Genomic DNA, 19,623 nt, shown 5'->3' on the forward strand with positions numbered 1-19,623 from the left:
TTTCTCTATTGCCAAACAAAGGAGTTTTACATTGCCACCTACCTAATATGCACATCTGGTAGTCTTCTCTGAGGGCATTAAGGTCTTTTATACAACATCACTGATCTTCCTTGAAAATCCATGGATAATAGTGGGGTGCCTGGCTGGCTCAGTCAGTTAAGCATTCAACTCTTGATTTTGGCTCAGGTCATGATCTCACAGTGGTGGGGTTGAGCCCCACATCGGGCTCTGTGCTGATAGTGCAGAGCTTGCTTGGGATTCTCTCTCTCCCTCTCTCTTTGCCCCTCCCCTGTGTACTCTCTGTCTCTCAAAATAAAAATACAAACTTAAAAAAAAAAAGAAAACCCATGGATAGCAGATAGGACAGGTAGTGGAGTGGCAATTGACAAAATAAAGAGGAAGTTGCTCAGGACATGAGATAAAAACTGAGACAAAACTGTCTCTATTGGATAGCCCCTTCTGAGGCTAGAGTTCTGCCCAGGGAAAACCACCCTGTTGATCAATTGCAGACTAGGGAACATCCCCCAAATTAGTGGCTTAAAATAACAATAACCATATTTTTGCTAACGACTCTCCAATTTTGGCAGGACTTGGTGGTAGCAGCTTTATCTCTGCTCCATATGGTTTTTGCTGGGATGGCTCACCTGGGCTGGATGATTTCAGCTAGCTTCACTCACATGTCTGAAGCTCCAGCTGGGGTGGCTGGAATGGCCAGGGATGGCCAGGCCGATTTCTTTCCATATGGCTTCTCTTTCCTGTAGGGTACATGGACTTCTTTACATGGTGTCTCAGGACTCCCAGAGAGTGAGAATACAAGCTTCAATGCTTCACAAAACTTGGTGCAGTGTTATTTCTGTTCCATTCTCTTGGTCAAAGCAAGTCACAAGGCCCTCCCAGATTTAAGAGAAAGGAAAACAGACTGCTTCTAGATGAGAGACCCAGCAGATGTGTGGGAATAGGAAGTGTTGTTGCTGGCTGTGTTTGCAGATAATCTACAACACAGTGTCACCCTCAGTACTGAAAACCCACTGAGCATCTACAACCATTGTGAAGATTACAGTGGAGAGGGGAGATTAATGCCACCAATGGTGTGGTGTGTAAGTAGAAACATGAAGTTACGCTACTCACCTTTAAGATTACGATTATGACTGCAACAGCTAAAAGGTTTAAAATGTGTTAACCTTGAGGCACCTCGGTGGCTAGGTAGGTTGAGCATCCAACTTCGGCTCAGGTTATGATCTCATGATTTATGAGTTCGCGCCCCATATCGGGCTCACTGTTCTCAGTGCAGAGCCTGCTTCTGATCCTGTGTTCCCCTCTCTCTCTGCCCCTCCCCCGCTCGTGCTCTTCCTCTCAAAAAAAACTTGTGTTAACCTTAACAAGTTAATATCACATGCGATACTCACATCAACCTGTGTGGCTGGTGTCATTTCTTAACTTACAAATGAAAAAACTGAGGCTTTTTTCTTTATCATAGCTTCTCATCTAACCTATATTTTCTTAGTACTTATGTGTATGAATATGTTTTGGTTCATTTTATGTATTCTTATAAGCTGTCCTAACCATGAGATGGATATATAAATAAATCAATAGTTTGGTACATAAATGTGTTACTATTTATCTATTTTAAATCAGGTTCAGGTTTAATGACTTGATCAATATTGCATACGTAATGCGAGACAGAACCTAACTCAGTATGTATCTGGACCCAAAGACCTAAAATAAGAAAATCCTAAGTGTATTCTCCATTTTAGATTTTCTTAAACTCCTGGGTTACACAAGGCTCACATGATTATTAAACACAGAGAATATGGAATATAGTAAGTAATTTTATAAAGTAATATCTTCTTTCAACTTCAGTTTAATTGAATTATATTCAGTAGATATTTATTAAGTGATTGTGCAGGGATCTGTGTGCTTGGAGCACATCGGTGCACAAAACAGATATTTTTGCTCTTGAAGAACTGAGTTTCTAAAAACGGCATCTTGTAAATAGAAAAAAAATCATTTCGTTGTGTGAAAAAGGATTTGCAAATGCACTTGTGCAGGAGATTGAGTATGAGTTTACGATGATGATTTTATTGTATTATTTTTTTGTTAAAAAAATTATGTCAAAGGAAATTGAACTTTGGCCTGTGTTCCCAGGGATCAGTGTGAGCTTTACTCTCGGCAATAGTTCTCTCAGCCTTGAACTCCTCTGGACATTTGAGTCATAGCAATGATTTTTACACATACTGACAATTCATAACCTAAAGATTTCTTCATGTCTCCTACCACCACTCTGTCCATTTTGGCAGAGCCTGAGAAGAGAATCCCAATGTTTCATGATAACCTTGCATTTTATTCTTATCCTCCAAAGTTGAATGCAGATATAGGTTGAAGTTCAATGAACATTCAGTTGAGGATATAGATCTGCCATTTAGGTGATGTTTTTTATCATCTCACCATCTTATTTATCACTTTTTTTTTGTCACTGTTTTGCACTTGTTATAAAATTAGAAGGACAAATGCAATAAACTATGCATATAAGAGAATAAACAAAAATGGTCGTCATCCTGGCAAGAGACACCACCATTTGAGAGTTCAAGTTCTTGCTCATTGGGTGATGTGTAGAAGTCTGAAATTAGCTCAGAACTGTCATTTTCGGAGTGTCAATGTGTAGTGTATCCAGTTTCATACATTGAAAAAATACCAATTTGAAAATTTGAGAACCACCTTCATGAGAACTGCTTGTGATCCCAGAGTTCCTACAATTTGGCTAAGAAGGCCAGACAGATACTGTAAACTGAGAGGTAACAATGCAGGGCAGCATAGGACAAAGGCCAAATAAATGATATAAGGGCTAATGGATGGGGCAGGAAACAGGATATTTTGATGCAGATGTAGCACTAGGTGCTTGAAAACATTGTATCATCTAATCCTCCTTACAATGGTTTTACTGATTAGACTGTTGAGAGAAACACAAGAGACATTAGAAATGCTTATGGACACATGATTAGAAAAAAATAAATCCAGTCAATCTAACTTTAAAGCTCAAATTATTAACATTTGAATTGATCAACAACTCAAAATGCACTGAATTCCATTGAATTGAACATTTTCCAGGTCTAACTTTTTCATAAGGCTTTGAAGATACCATAAAGGAATGTACTTGGAATTAGAAACACCTGAGCTTGAACCCTGATTCTGCCATTTCCCAGCCCTTTGGGGAAGTAGGTTTTCATTTCTTTAAATAGAAAGGATGATTGATACTCACCACATATAGAGCCTATGGACTTAACGAGACACCTCGGTGAATGAGACGTGCAAAGTGCTTGGTAAAGAGAAGGTCCTGAGTAAATGAATACAAAGAGGAACCTGGCATGATTGTTATTCCCATTCCATCTGAGTCTGGAAACAATAGAAGAAAATGAACAGTTATCCCAGTCTGGTTCTTACATGTTCACAGGCTCAAGAAGGAGCTTGAAATATTTTTCTAAATGAGGTTTGGGAATTCTTTGTGGATTTTAATTACCCATCCTATTGCTGGACCTCATTAGCGGACATAATTGAAAACTGACTCTGTGTAATAAGGACGACTGGAATCCCCAGCTCCAAGGCAGTTACTTTGGTGTTCCACATTCCCCATTCTCTCAGAACACACCCGCAGCCACCCCTCAAACACATCACCTTAGAAGTGGGGGAGAAAAAACTGAAATTCTTCCAATGCTGTATTTCCTGTGATTTCAGCCCAGGTAGGAGCTTTTGTTTCATTTCATGTTTTGTAACAGGTGGATAAACAGTGGCAATATAAAAGGCCTTGAGAAATTCTTGATATCGGCTTCCTTTGAACCTGTATTCTTAGCAGAGGACATTATTGCCAAGGAGGTAAAAATTGGTTCTTGGAGAATGAGACAACCAGATACTACAATGGTTTGTGTCCCTGCCCGGTACATAAATAGGTAAACAGTATATCTGTAGTATTAAAAGTTTACAGGGGGGCACCTGGGTGACTCAGTTAAGAATCCGACTTCCACTTAGGTCATGATCTCACAGTTTGTGAGTTCAAGCCCCGCGTTGGGCTCTGTGCTGACAGCTCAGAGCCTGGAGCCTGCTTCACATTCTGTGTCTCCCTCTCTCTCTGCCCCTCCTCCACTAGCGCTCTGTCTCTCAAAAATAAAACAAAAACATTAAAAAAACTTAATTAAAATAAAGTTTACAGGGAGGGGGAAATTAGGAAATAAAAAAAGTCTAAAAAGTCTCCTTAAAGGATATGATAATGAAAAAAACAAATGTTCAGAAACACTGCCTTTGAGAAAACATAAAAATTCTCTAGCTCAGCTCTGATTCCAGGAAGAAGACAGGAGACAGGACTATGCTAGGTACTCTATTCAATGATGGCAATTTCCGTGGTTCCAGTTCATCATGATAGTAGTTAAAGAGGAGGGCTGTGGGAAGCCCTATTCAGTATATACAGCTGTGTGATCTTGAGCTAGCTAACTTTTCTGCACCTCATTTATTGGTTTCATTTGTAAAATGACTATTATAATACCTGACATGTAAGGTTGTTGTGAGGGATATAGGACCCAGGCTATATTTTTAAAAAGAGCCAGCAGATAGGTGAATGAATGAATGAATGAATGAATGAATCAGCAGAGGCTACTTCTGCCTTTATGAAAGAATTCTAGTGCCCTTTAGTCCAGATTCTCTAGATGAGCAAATCTAGGCAACATCCTCTTTGTTTAATTTTGAGAATTTTTTGAGCAAATCTAGGCAACATCCTCTTTGTTTAATTTTGAGAATTTTTTGAAAAATATAGAAAAGAACAGACATAATATATATTTCCACAACATGAAAATATATGTTAGCATTTTGTCATATTTCCTTTTGTCTTTTTTATATATAAAAATTTTCAATTACATAAAGAATACATATATATGTATATACATACACACACACACACACACACACACACACACACACACACACATATACACACACATGGTCCCTCTGGCCCTACCATTGTGAATCAAACTTTTAAAAAGTGCCTACTGCCTGCCAGGTATAATTTCTTTACAGGTTTTCTTTCTAAACAGGTAGCCTGAGAGTCTATCTTGCCAAGCATGATCTTCTACCTAGTTAGGTAAAGGTCTTCATTCAGGTTAAGACCCCAATGACATTTTCTTCATTAATTGAAACTGTTTCTTGTGTATCTACTGTGTGGGTGATGTTTTTGAACTGGGAGAACTGTAGCATCAGGCCCAGAAGTCAGCTTTTCAAAATGAAAATCCGGGTAGCCCTAAGACAGGGACCACGGGAACAAGCGCAAACTGAAAAACATTATGCACCTAGGGCACTGTCTGATGGCTGTTATTGTTTAAACCGCTTCTTTTACAAAGCAGAACCAGAAAGAGGCCAGAATGGGACCCTATACTCCAGCTGGACTTCATACAGAGGACCCAGATATTGACCAATCAGAACGAGGCCCTTCCAACCAATCAAGACAAGGTTTTTTTTCTTTTTCTTTCCCTCATTGGCATATTGTGCGGGAATGGGAACCTGAAAGGGAAGTTTCTTTACATAGGTAGGACATCCCTGCTGTTCTAGGAGGCCAGCATAACTATTTTGTTATTGTTGTGTGTCCCTTCAGCTCAAGTTCTAACGCCAATAAAACCTTGCATGTGCCTTTGATTTTGGGGTCCAGCCTCATTTCTAACGTTGTTGTTGGTGACAGTTGGAGTGAGAGGGTAAAATCAAGTCTTCCAGTTTGAGGTGGCAGTCCAGATGTTTCTCACAAATGCTAGTAAATAATCCACTTCCCATACTAATAACAAATCCAACGGTGGCATTTGCAGATGACTCAGACTTTGCCTTTACAGGGTAATCTCAGCAAAGGAAGATGTGAGCTGCTGGTTTAGGATCAGACCTGGGAACCACACTGGTTTGCACACTGGCCAGGAGACCTGGCAGTGGGGAATTCTGTGGTTAGCAATTGCCTGGGAGGCAAAGGAGTCAAAGTCGTGAGTCCTGAGTGAGGCAGCCCTTGGAAACGCTGTTGCTTGGGTTCCTCAGGCACTAGGCTGTGACCCAAGGGACTGGAATCTTTTGTAAATAGCAGAGGGCCGGACTGCCCTGTCCTCAGGTGTGGTTATTTACTAATCCAAACGTGGAGCCAAGGAGACAATTTGTTTAGATAACAGAGGTTTGCAAGATAATGGCCACTGCCTGGAAAGGCATGCTCTCTCCAGGGGGTAACTCTTAGATCTTGGAATTTGGCTAAAAGGAGGAAACAATATGTAGTGCTCTTGCAGAGGTCTGGAAAACAGAGCCGTGGAGTGCCCCACATGGTTTTAATTATGGCCTGAATGGTTTTTCTTTCTTTTTCTCTCTCTTTACTGTAAAAGCAAAAATAAATATTTTAAATGTTTTTGTATAATCCGCTAAACTGTTAAGTATTGATATTAACAATACCACCTACCATGTATGAAGTGCTTCTCAAGGCCAGGCTCACGGTAAGGCTACTCTCACAATAGCACCGAGAATGAGAAGGCGGTATCTCCCTTCTACAAATGAAACCATTTCACTAATTTACAACATTGGGACTACGTTTTCTGAGGCTTTCCTGTGTGCTAGGTCCTGTGCCAGTGCCTCGGAGTCTACAATCTACCACAACTGACAAGGGGAAACGCTGTAACTCAAAGACATTTTTATTTTGCTTGCTGGAAATTGGTGGAGGAAAAGAGAGGAAAGAGCCAGTACGTAGTACTGGCTTTTCAGCACATGTCAAAAGGCAGGGGACGGGGCTCGGCCTCGGTGAAGGTCTCACTAAGTTTGTTTCTATTTCCAAATGAATTCCTGGGGTGGGGAGGGGTTGAGAAGGGGAATATATGAAGCTAAATGTATTTGTAGAACCTGCAGAGAAAAAACTCCCAGTTTAGAACTTCTTTCTTTTCCTGGGTAAGTTTCCTAGTGCTTGGCGCTAACTTCTCATAGAACAAGACCTGCAAAGCATTTACTCCTTTGTCTCCAACAGAGTGTAAACAAATTGTAGTCAGACTCTTATAGGTGGGGGATCTCTTATTTATCTTCCCTCTCCCCCACTGCCAGAACTTGGGGCATTTTAAAAAGCTCATTTAATTTGATGAATATGAACACAAGAATGAATGCATGAGTGCATGGATTTCTCTTGTGCGATTCACCTGCACACATGAACATGGACTCACAGGCTCACACAGAGGCCAAAATCACATACTTCATATATATTCCCAGAGAAACCAGGTCACTGTTCTCATTACCATAGACCTCCCTTTGGTGGCGTAGCCGACTGGTGTGGTGACCTCTTCCATCCCTCCTTTCTCCAGCCCCACTGTACCAGCTCAACCCATTCTACCACCCCCACCACCATTCCAGTCCCCTCTCTTGGCTGACCCAGGAGACACTAAGGTAACTGATAAGCTAATATAACAGTATGCCCAGAACAAGAGCTCGGCAGTTTCCAGAAGTCCTGACATTTTGACTGTTTATGGCCTTGGAAGGGATTTTGCCTATCATCCATTGCCTATTAAGAAAAACTCTTATTTGGGGAATTTTCACTTGGGTAGGAGAGAGGGTGGTTGGATCCAGATGTGAGGACTGCTGAGCTTCCTCACTGTTCAGGTGCATGCTCAGGAGGCGGGAGGGATCAGAGGAACCAACTTTACAGCATGTCTTTGATGTCCTAGACTTTCTGCTAGATGCCTCAATGGGATGGCTCTTCTCATCACTGGGTTTTCCACGCAAGTGCTAGGATTCTTATTTTGCAAAGGAGAAAGCTGAGGCTGAGAATGAAAAGGGACTTGTCCAAGCTAATAGTTAAGAACTGGCCACCTTAGGAACTACTCCAATTCATAATGCTAGGGCCCTTAGGTAAGTTTTCTTCCTACCTGATCTCTATTATATACACAAAATACTGTCTTGGTATTACTTGTCACCCAAAGATAGGCTAGATCTAGTTTTTGTCTTTATTTAAAAAAATTTTTTTAAGTTTATTTATCTATCTATATATCTATGTCTATATCTATATCTATATCTATATCTATATCTATATCTATATCTATATCTATAGAGAGAGAAAGTGCAAGCAAGGGAGGGACAAAGAGAGAGGGAGAGAGAATCCCAAGCAGGCCCTGCACTGTCAGTGGAGAGCCCAGCCTGGGGCTTGAACTCAGGAATCTGATCATGACCTGAGCCAAAATCAAGAGCTGGACACCTAAGTGACTGAGCCAGCCAGGTGCCCCTCCTAGTCTTTGCCTTTAAAATACATAGATTATAGGGGCGCCTGGGTGGCGCAGTCGGTTAAGCGTCCGACTTCAGCCAGGTCACGATCCCGCGGTCCGTGAGTTCGAGCCCCGCGTCGGGCTCTGGGCTGATGGCTCAGAGCCTGGGGCCTGTTTCCGATTCTGTGTCTCCCTCTCTCTCTGCCCCTCCCCCGTTCATGCTCTGTCTCTCTCTGTCCCAAAAATAAATAAACGTTGAAAAAAATAAATAAATAAAATACATAGATTATAATATGAGGGAGTAATACAAGTGTATACATCATTATGGAAAATAAATGACTTTTAGGAAAGATAAATGGGCCCTTATGAGAATAGATAGGGGATAAGACAGTTCTATGACAATATCTGTTTAGATGTGGTTCTGATTTCTATTCACCAGTCATTAGAGTCATGTTTTCCACGGTGCCTGGTTGGCTCAGTCAGAAGAGCATGCAACTCTTGATCTCAGGGTCTTGAGTTTCAACCCCACGTGGCATGTAAAGATTACTTAAATACAACTTAAACAACAACAACAACAAAAAAGAGTCAAGCTTTCCTGGTTGCTCCCAAGGGTTAGGGGATTTATGACAACTGAGTCCTCTTGTGTTCTTTTGGGAGGCTCTGCTCTTAGTCACATAAGGGAGTTAAGGAAAAAGGCCTTCTCAAATGCCTTCAGTTCAACATAATTTTTATGCCATAGTGAAGTCTTCTAGGCCCCTTCAACGTCAAGAAAGGCGATAATGTCTTAATACTTAATTTTACTTTATGAAAACTATGCCAGGGACACACCTTACCTTAAATTAAGCAGGATGTTTTCACAGGGCACTTTTGGCTCCCTGGCATTTGGAGACCTGAAAAAGTTAACCACTAAGTTCATAGCTTCTTCTTCTCCTTCTGTTTATCATCTTCACCGTCATCATCTTGCTCACTCTTCTCTGAGCCTGAGGTCAGAAGAGAACTGAGTGTGAGAAACAGCATAAGGGCCAGCATTGGGTTTGCAGATGATTGCTGGCACATTACTTGATTTTTATTTATTTTTTATTTAAAAAAATTTTTTTTGAAGATTTTATTTTTAATTTTTTTTTTAAATTTTTTTTTTCTCCATGTTTTTATTTATTTTTGGGACAGAGAGAGACAGAGCATGAACGGGGGAGGGGCAGAGAGAGAGGGAGACACAGAATTGGAAACAGGCTCCAGGCTCTGAGCCATCAGCCCAGAGCCCGACGCGGGGCTCGAACTTGCGGACCGCGAGATCGTGACCTGGCTGAAGTCGGATGCTCAACCGACTGCGCCACCCAGGTGCCCCGAAGATTTTATTTTTTAAAGTAATCTCTATTCCCAACATGGGGCTCGAACTCATGACCCCAAGATCAGGAGTTGCATGCTCCACTGACTGAGACAGCCAGGTGCCCCTGTCTTCCAGAGATTCTGACCTAAATGTAACATCCCCAAACAGAGTGGCAGGACCATTTAAAATAAAATTCTGCAGCACCTGGGTGGCTCAGTTGGTTAAGCGACTGACTCTTGATCAGCTCGAGTCATGATCTCACTGTTGCATGATCGAGCCCTGTGTTGGGCTTTGCACTGAGTGTGGAGACTGCTTGGGATTCTCTCTCTCTGCCCCTTCCCTGCTCGTTCTCTGTCCTCTCTCTCTCTCTCAAAATAAATAAACTTAAAAAAAAGTTCTTAGAGGGATGTATCTAAGGTTTATAATCTAGATAGGTTTATAAAATAAATATAGGTGGTTGGATATAAGAATGAATCTCTGGGTTCTCATATCCAGGAGCCATGGTCCTGGCTTCCAAATCTCAGGCTCCAAAGTGGAATGATGAATTTTCTAAGAAGAAACACAGGTTTAGATTTAACTATTGGAAATGAGGGCAGAAATACATCAAAAGGGACCCCTGGAGTAAGAAGCATTAAAAATAAATTTTTTTCTGAAACTGTAAGAATCTTGGATTTTGACATGTTCTGCAACTGACACCCAATGAGCCCTTAGGGTAGGGAGGTAGTACTTTTTCCCCTCAAATGTCCTAGACTAATTTGGGGGAAAGAAAAATGTTTAATTATTAAATTAACATTTTTTTAGATTTAATAAACTCTAAAAGAATAATAACCATTATAATAAATATGATCATTGATATTTTCATTTCTGAAGCCTTTTCTTGGATATTTTATGTGAAAACAATAACATCAGCTTAGTATATCATATCCACGGATGACTTCTAAATTGGCAAGTCTAGGGGCGCCTGGGTGGTTCAGTCGGTTAAGCATCTGACTTCAGCTAAGGTCATGATCTCATGGTTCGTGGGTTCGAGCCCCGCATCGGGCTCTGTGCTGACAGCCTGGAGCATGGAGCCTGCTTTGGATTCTGCATCTCCCTCTCTCTCTGCCCTGACCCCACTCACGCTTTGTCTCTCTCTCAAAAATAAATAAATATTAAAAAAAATTAAAAAAAATAAAAAATAAAAAACAAATTGGCAAGTCTAAAGAAATAGGCCAGTGTTTGAAAACAGGTTTTGGAAATTAATCTTTCTCCCCCAATGACAGTGTTTAAACATGGATTTGTAACACAAGCTCTTTCTTGTAATAGTGCAAAGTGAAGAAAACAACAAAAATATTTTACAACAAAGTGAAAATTAAAAATGAAATAAAAATACACACTAGGACCACTGCTAGCCTCGAAGGAGCATTTGTGGAAATTTGAAGAAAGCCTGTTTCTTTAGGATGTACAGAGCAGGACCACAGAGCATACAGCTTGGCCAGGGAAGCACAGCTGGATTCCAGCCCCCCAAAAAACACCCTTTCCACTGGGTGCCCTTTGTTAAGGCACAACCTGCCCAACATGATGTGCCCACCCTGCAAAATAACATGAAAGTATACCGCCATTTGTGTACATATATACACACACACACACACACACTCACACACACACACACATATCCACACTTATACAGACTATGTCTGAAAAGATATGCAAGGAATTGGTAACATTGGGTGCCTCTGGGGAGAAGAACTGGTGAGGACGGTAGGAAGCAGACATGTTTCCTCAAATATCCTTTGGTGCCTTCTGAACTGCATGATTATTGTATGTATGCATTACTTATTAAAAATATAAAAAATTTAAAGGAGTTTTTATTTTGAAGTAGGGGATAAAGCAAGTACACAAATGAATCTTAGAAACCATGGGAGAGAGTAATGAGGCTGTGGCCATCAAGAGAAGAGTGGGCACTTCTATTTGGGAGGGTCAAGAAAGGGGAGTGACATTGGTCATCTGTTTTGGGGCCTGGATAAGATTTCAGTTAACAGACAGGAGGGAAATGGAAGGAGGTGTTTTAAGGGGAGAGAGAATGGTAAGGGTAAAAACCAGAGGTAGCAAGGAGACTCATCCCCAGAACTCAGTAGGCCAGTTTGTAGTGTAGTGGGTCTGTGTAGGGAGGGGTGGTGGATAAAACTGGCAGGAGTCTGGAATCATATGTGGAAGACTTTGGTTTCTAGGCTGAGACATATAAAACTTGCATAATAAATGAATTAAAGATTTGTAGTTAGAGATGATATCAGATCTCTTCCTAACAGGTATGTATGTATATATATATATATATATATATATATTTTTCTATGAATAGGGAATTTTTTTAAGTGTTTATTGATTAGCAAATGCTGGCAACATTGTATCAGTTATCTGAAGTTGTATTCTTTTTTTTTAATGCTTATTTTTGAGAGAGAGAGAGAGAGAGAGAGAGAGAGCAAGCATGAATGGGGGAGGGACAGAGAGAGAGAGGGAGACACAGAATCCAAAGCAGGCTCCAGGCTCTGAGCTGTCAGCACAGAGCCTGACATGGGGCTTGAACCCAAGAGAAGTGAGATCATGACCTGAGCCAAGTCAGACACTGAACTGACTGTGTCACCCAGGCGCCCCTGAGGTTGTATTCTTTAAAAAAACTTTTCCCCCAATTTTTCTACACTATGTATTTACTAAAGTATTATTAAATTTTAAGTCTACTAGAACCTAAAAAAGTTTTAATCCCATCTATGCTAAGTAAGAAAACTGCAGTATAACAATAAATGAGATCAAGAAAGGGGAGGAAAAAACCCACCCAATAATGACCCCAAAAAACCAAAATCAGAAAACATGATTTTCTAGATTACAGGTCAGGTTTTGAGTGAGTATGAGGCAAATAAAAATAGAATTCCAATTCTGAGATTATGACTTTCTGTATTGCAGGAGTGTCTCTCTCTTTTTAAACCTTTAAACATATTAATTTAAAATTTTGTGTGCATAAATGCTTTTTGTAGGTTAAGTCCAGAAAATGAACTGCAGATATCATATCCAAATTCTGGAGGAATGGAAAATGTATTTAAATTAAAATAAGAAGCTTAAATTGGATAGATGTGAATGAAATGCTTCATCGAAGGTATCCATAGAAACCACTTAAAATAAAGAGAAATGTTAATTCTCTTTGTAAATTGAGCTCCCGGAATCAAAATGAGAGTGAGACATTTAGTATAGGTATGAATACACTTTGGTCTTATCTACATGAAACACACTAATTGACAATTATATTTTTTGGCCATGGTCTCAACTGATAGTGACAACTTATGGCTATAAAACTGATGGGATTCAGCTAGTAAAATAGCTAAGATACATTGGCCTAACTTGTTGATTTAGTCAGCCATGTGATCCGAGAACCATGGCTTTAAGTGTCCCAACCTTTCAAAAGTTTTTCAACAGACAAGAAATTAAACTTTACCACTTTATAGTGATTATATAAGCCATGTGGGGACACCATTAAAAGTAATTTGTAAAAGAACAAATTTTCCTATGCAAACTTCCCAAGCCAAGTCTCCATTTTTCACATTCCCATTTTAGGTGTGTGTACTAGCAGACATGTTTTACATTGCTGCAGTCACAATGTTTGGAATTCAAAATTATATCCCTGTTATACACACACACACACACACACACACACACACACACACACACACACAACATTTTCTGGTTACTAGATTCTTAATTCCTTTTATTATTTTCTATTTATTTATCTATTCAATTTTAGAGAGAGCGAGAGAGCACAAGAGGGGACACGGGCAAAGGGAGAGAGAAAGAGAATACTAAGCAGGCTCCACACTCAGCACAGAGCCTGACTTGGGACTTGATCCCATGACCCTGGTATCATGACCTGAGCCGAAATCAAGACTTGAACACTCAACTGACTGAGCTACTCAGGTGCCCTCTTCTTAATTTCTTAATTTTCCCTTGTCACAATCAGAAATGATGTCCCTGAGTTGATCATTTGAGAAGTGCTAACTGTTCATTATTACTAAATATAATAATTCATTATTGCTAACTGAATGGCTCTTTCTTACTCTTCCCCATTATGGGTAATTCTATAATGAACTACTTTTGACTTCGCTCATTTCATATTCCAGCTGATGTACACTAGGCCTGCTGTTTTTAATGGCCTCAGACATTCCCAACCATTTTTGCTACAGGACATCTTTCTACTCTTAAGAATTACTGAGGTTCTAAAGAGCTTTTGTTTATGTGAATTCTATCTACCAGTGTTTACTGCATGAGAAGTTAAATTGGTACATTTAAAAATACTTGTCTTAAAATAACAATGACGCATTCATTATATGTTAACGTAAATAACTTCATTTTTATGAAAAAATGACTGTGTTTTCCCAAATAAATTCAGTGAGAAGAATGGCATTGTTTAGCATTCTGCAAATCTTTTTAATATTTGTGTCAATGGAAGACAGCTGGATTCTCATGTCTACTTCTGCATTCCATCTGTTGTAGTATCTCACTTCATGTAGCCTCTGGGAAACTTAGTGAAAAAGGCATGAACATCTTAGTATTATCATGAAAATAGTTTTGGGGCACCTGGGTGGCTTAGTTGGTTAAGTGTCCAACTTCATGATCTCACGGTTCCTGAGTTCGAGCCCCATGTCAAACTCTGTGCTGACAGCCCAGAGCCTGCTTTGGGTTCTATGTCTCATTCTCTCTCTCTGTCTTTCCCCTGCTCGCACTCTGTCTCTCTCTCAAAAATAAATAATAAAAACACTAAAAACAAAGTTTGAAAATAGTTTTGACCTGAAAGGATGTTGGTTATCCCCAGGGACTTCAACCACACTTTGAAAACCTACTGGTGCATACCCTAGCAAATACACAAAATTCTTACATGGCTATGGGGTGATATACTTTGTAGTCCTCGAAGACACTTCCCAAAGAAAAGTCTTCATTTATTTTGCTGTTTAAAGAAATTGATAACAGTGATTGTTTATTGTCAAGATCTCTTCCTATTTTCCTTTCTCTGCAGGTCGGTGAGTACTCACTGAATGCTAGTGAATTAAGTTTCAAATTTAATAGGCGTTAATATTAACTTTTCCAGTTAGAATTGAAGTGTTTCAGAGTTGGAAATGCTCAGAGAGAAACACAGTATCTATCATCTGCTCACATACGAGATGGGGACTTCTGGTTGTATGTAAAACAATTTTAGGTGAGATAACTTGGGGTAGTACCATTGTTAAGTACTACCTCAAGTACTTACTGATGTTAAGTAACGTTGAGTAAGGTAGTGAGAAAGGTGTTTCCAGTTGGAGTCTCTTCCCACCTGGTTACATTGAGGAGAAAGTCTCAGAGTGTATTTGTTAATATGTCTTCAATATACTTTAACTAACTGCAATGTCTTTAACTAACTTGCATATTTTCCAATTTAACATAAGGTTAGCCTAAGTCTTAGAGCTAGCCTACGGCTGGCAAGAGTGTCTAGCTATAATTTAACGTTATTATTTTTAATCATCTCATTTTTATTATTACCATCTATTTAGAGCAAGTCATGTTGGTTTTTAAGTTTAACTTACTTAAAAATATTTAGTTTTTAAAAGTACATTGATTTAAGGAAGAATAGTTATTAAATAATAATATGAGTGGTATGAGTAATAAAGTGAATGACTGAGGTTTGGAAAAAAACTGATTTAATTCTATCTTCAATTTGCTGGTAGTGAAATCAAGGCATAGAGAAAATGGATTTGATGGAAGTGGCCACAGAGACGTTGGCCTCTTTACTGTCCGTCAAGAACTCTTTCTACTACAGCCTAGGAGTGCTAACGTCTAACATTTAACATTTCACCATTAGGGCCTGCCCCGGAGGCCAGACAAATCCAGGTTAAAACCCCTGCACCATTCCAGGCTGGCAGTGTCATCTTGGACAGAAAGCTTAGCTTCTAACTCCTATGTTTCTCTACTTAGGAAGTCAACATAATTCCTATTTCACCTTAATACTTTGCCAATATTAAATGAGATAATATTTTCAATGATTTAAAATGGCTCCTGGCAACTTAGTCGACAAAGCTATTTTTATTAGCCGAAGTTACTCTCAGTGAACTGCAGAGCATTTGGAGCAAAAGAATCTTCTTAGCCAGGGCTTGGCTCCAGTGTGTGTGAACTGCATCTGCCACTTGGATCCTTAATTAATTAAAGACTGGAAATCATTGCATTTCTCCGGAGGAGATGAACACGTCAATGGTTGCAGGGAATGAAAGGTAAAAAGGGTTAACTGGAAAACTTGTGCAACCAAGGGTTAAAATAGCCTTGAAGCAAAAGCAGAAGAGTTCTGGCCTCCGGCTTATGATGCAAAGCCAAGTGTGTTTGCCTTTGTGAGACCAGGAATGCTTCTGGTGAGCCTTGTTTGTTGTGGAAACTGACATGATCAAAGTGGAAAGAATTAAAACGATCCATCAGAATAATAGCCAAGGCTGTATATGGACTCCCCAGACAGAGACTTGAACCTGAAAGTTCCCACTGAGGACAGACAAGCCGGCTGACAGCAAGCAGCTGTAAAGGACGGGAAAGTGTCTCTCTAGGCAGACGTGTGCAGCTGGGCAATAAAAACCCTGAGTCTGAAACTAGATGAGAGTTCATTCAGATTTGGGGAGATGAAATGGTGAGGAGTGTGGACTCGTGTTCTTTAGGAACCTTGGCAACACCTAGGCTGTGGTTTTCAGGTGTCAGCTTGTTGAGTGGAGTTACTAAGTGAAGCAGGCACTTTGTATTAAAGCATTTGGGGTAAGAAAACTGCTAATTGTGATGGAGATTCTGTGCCAATGGCACAGCTCTAAGTGTTGGAGGCATTATGTCATGCTTTTCCCCAGAGCAGTCTCCAAATGTTGAAAAATTCTCATTATGATTAAGTAGAATTAAGAGTCCCTAAGTGGCTGGCATGATTTTGTATTGTTTGCTCACTTAGTCCTTTATCCCAGGATGAGGATTAGTTAAACTCTTTGATATTCTATCAAGTATGAAATGACCTTGGAGCCCCAACTGTTGCTAAGTTAGGATGCCTACTGGAGGCATCCAAGGAATTACAAGACAGAAGGGTGGGATAAGATCTTAAAGAAGCCCGGTGCTACTTACATATTTTAGAGGTGGGGAAACTGAGGCCTGGAGAGGAGAAACAACTTGCTCAATATTACACAGAGTCTTCTGCTTTTCAGGCCAAGGTTTGTCTGTTGCTATGTTAAGGAACCCCCAGAAAATGGACTATTGGCTTAGGATAACACCCACAAGAGGTAGTGTCACATTGTGGGCATATGTAATTTGAGATACTGAAAGGTTATCACACTGTTTTTATTTTCAAAAATAATAATGATCTTGCTTTTTGTCTGGGTTTTTCTTTGTATATATTGGCATAGCATTTTAATCTCTCTCCCTCCCAGGGCACATTTTACCAGGACTCTCCTGGACAGAGGCAGGTAGATGCAGAGTGAGGCTTTTACAAAGATCACTAACATGCCAATACTGGGCCCAATGAGATAATTTAATAATCATAATACCTTACACTGAGCGCTTTACAAATCACTTCTTAATCTCTTCTTTCATTAGTCCATACACAATCCTAAGAGGGAGGCAGAGCAGTTATTACCACCATCCATCTTATGGATGCACTAAGCAGGAGCCTGGCCGCTTCCCTGGGGTCACAGGCCCCAGAATAGGTGAACAGAGTCCAGCTGGGGGCTCCAGCCTCCCAGGACTGTCAGGTTGGGCACCTCTCCCAGTGAGCAGTGGCCTGGACGCCTGGATTCCCTAGGGTGCACGCTCTGAGCTCTTGACTTGATGGGAGTTTCAGGAAATTCTTTTTTGCAGAATTCATTTTTTTTTTTTTTTCTCCCAGAGGGAGGGACTAGAAGTGAAGAGAGGTGCTCAGAAGGAGCTAGAGCAGGTTGGTGGTGGAAAGGGCAGGGGGGTGGGTTGAGGGGGTGGGTGAGTGGAGAAGGCAGCCTGGAAGTCTTGGCATTTAAAAAAATAAGAACCAGGAAAAGGTTTGAGTCTGTAGACTTCAGATGGGAAATCCCAGGAAGAGGCTCCTCCTTGTCCTTTCTGTGGGCTCCCAGCATTTGCTAACTTGAGGAAAAGGTTTGACGTTTGCATTTCTTGTTATCTGCCCTCCTCCAGGAGGGTACCCGAGGAGTTTGGGTTCACAGACTTCTAGGCACTGGGCCCCATTCGGCAGGGAGGTGGGGGAGAGCCCACAGGCCTCCTGTGGAGTAGCCTGGGGATGGGAGGAGAAAGTCGGCCTGGAATCAAAGCAGTAAGAGAAACCCGGGGGAGGGGGGGGGGGGCGGCGGGAGCGGCTATTGGGCTGCCTCTCTGCTCTCAGCCAAGGCTTTGCCCAAGCTAATTTCCTGCCAGGCCCTAACACAGGTACCACCCCTTTCCCACCCTTCTTCCAGATCCACTCCATCTCTAACATCGCTAAGGGAGGGAACCCAGAAAAAGAAAGCTGGGCCTTCTAGGTTTCTGTTTGCTTTGCAACCACTTATGGAACAAGAATTAGGGCCCACAAATGTGGCCCCTCAGGAATGACCCCCACCCCCACCTCCCAACTCTAGTTGAGTTACCAAATGAGGCCAATTCATTCTCTGGAATGTTGCAGCCCAGGCAATGATGATTGATACTGACAGGGAAGCTTTCATGTAGCAATATCCCCGGCCACCGGCTGTGAGGCAAAGAGAAAGAACTCTCTGGAATTCACAACATTCCCCCTCCAATTAATCCCCAGCCACCCCGCTGTGTGTGAATGGGTTGTGCTGGGGATTCGTAGCTCTGATGCGGGGGATTTGCTGATTCCTTTGAGCCCCCTGAGGAGAGGTGATATGGAGAGCAAATAATCAGCATGCAGCACGGAGGCGAGGTAATGAATTGGCTCGGCTGGGCCTGTCTTCACTATTTGTACACTTTTAGGCACCTCGGAAACTGGGTTTGCAGACAAAAACCTGTGCTGAGGGGCCCTCAACCCCCGACCTTTTGTGGGCCTGGACCCCTGCGGCCTCTCCTACTAGCTTAAGATTGGAGCCGTGTCTCAGAAAGGAGGAGCCAGAGGTAAAGTGCCCAGTGCCCGGATTCTGACTCTCCCCACCCCCACCCCACCGGCGCCGTCAGACACTCACCCCAGTCAGGACCAGTTTCGCTCTGTTTGCATTCGACTGAGTTGCAGTTTTCAGTCTAAGTCCACTGCCTTTCAGAATGCGGTTTACTTTTCACTCAGGGCTCCAGGTGCATCTCTGCGAAGCCTTCGCCGCCGGCAAGATTAAGCTGTGGCTTTTCCGTGTTTGCAGAGCATTGTGACAGGCCCACGGTATTTTGTTTTGCTGGATGAGGGGTCTGTCTCGGTCCGCTTCGGTGCCTCCCATGGTACTCAAAAATAATAATAGTACCTGACTAAAATAGTAACTAACGTTTGTTGAGCACTTACTATGCAGGCACTAAGAGTTTACATGCATTATCACATTAAATCCTCACAGGGATCTCTGAAGTTGGTGCCATTCTCTGCTTTATTTTATAGAGAGGACAAAGAGGCTTAGAAATTCCTAACCAGCACGGGGTCACAGACTGGAAGTGGTAACTGGTAAGTAGGAGGAGTCAGATTCCCACAAGGGTCTGTCCCTCCGTACAACCTCCGGTTCCCACCAACCCCTTGCTTCTGTTTAGGCTCTCTAGGCTCTCTGTTGCTTCTCGCCTGGAGAGCCTGCCACATATCTTCCAGCTTCCAACCAGCAGAGCTTCAACTCCCCCATCCACACTGCAGCCAGGAGGAGGGCTCTAGGAGAGACACCCCAATGGGTCACTCCCCTCTTAAACTCTTCAGAGTTTCCCCAAACCACCTAGGAGAAAGTTCAAATGCCTCAGCTTAGCACACAAGCCCCTTTGTGATTGGGCACCTGGAAAGAATTAAATAAAGACTGAGGAGATAATCCTAATAACCCCTTGAAGGAGTCTGCTGGGTGGGGCTGTGAAGGGAATATGGGTCCCTTTTTCTGAGGCTCCAGAGTCTCCTTCTGGGCCTGG

General features: G+C 41.5%; 3 long non-coding RNA genes across 3 annotated transcripts in view; 2 read left to right on the forward strand and 1 right to left on the reverse strand.

The window, feature by feature from the left end:
• Positions 1–1,964: 1,964 nt before the first annotated feature.
• LOC121027294 (uncharacterized) lies at positions 1,965–19,343 on the reverse strand. Its single transcript, XR_005788646.1, has 4 exons — positions 18,726–19,343; positions 9,068–9,214; positions 3,257–3,390; positions 1,965–2,947 (listed from the first exon to the last, which is right to left on the reverse strand). It is a non-coding gene; the product is annotated as an uncharacterized LOC121027294 (long non-coding RNA).
• LOC121027295 (uncharacterized) lies at positions 3,649–5,670 on the forward strand. Its single transcript, XR_005788647.1, has 2 exons — positions 3,649–3,734; positions 5,382–5,670. It is a non-coding gene; the product is annotated as an uncharacterized LOC121027295 (long non-coding RNA).
• Positions 18,306–19,623, forward strand: part of LOC121027293 (uncharacterized) — a 35,761-nt gene continuing 34,443 nt past the window's right edge. Inside the window, exons 1-2 of the long non-coding RNA XR_005788645.1 lie at positions 18,306–18,469; positions 19,121–19,183. This is a non-coding gene — a long non-coding RNA (uncharacterized LOC121027293). The remainder of the gene's footprint in view (positions 18,470–19,120; positions 19,184–19,623) is intronic.

This window comes from Herpailurus yagouaroundi, unplaced genomic scaffold (assembly GCF_014898765.1).
Source record: "Herpailurus yagouaroundi ecotype Mexico unplaced genomic scaffold, PumYag 77, whole genome shotgun sequence".
Taxonomy (NCBI): Eukaryota; Metazoa; Chordata; class Mammalia; order Carnivora; family Felidae; genus Herpailurus; species Herpailurus yagouaroundi.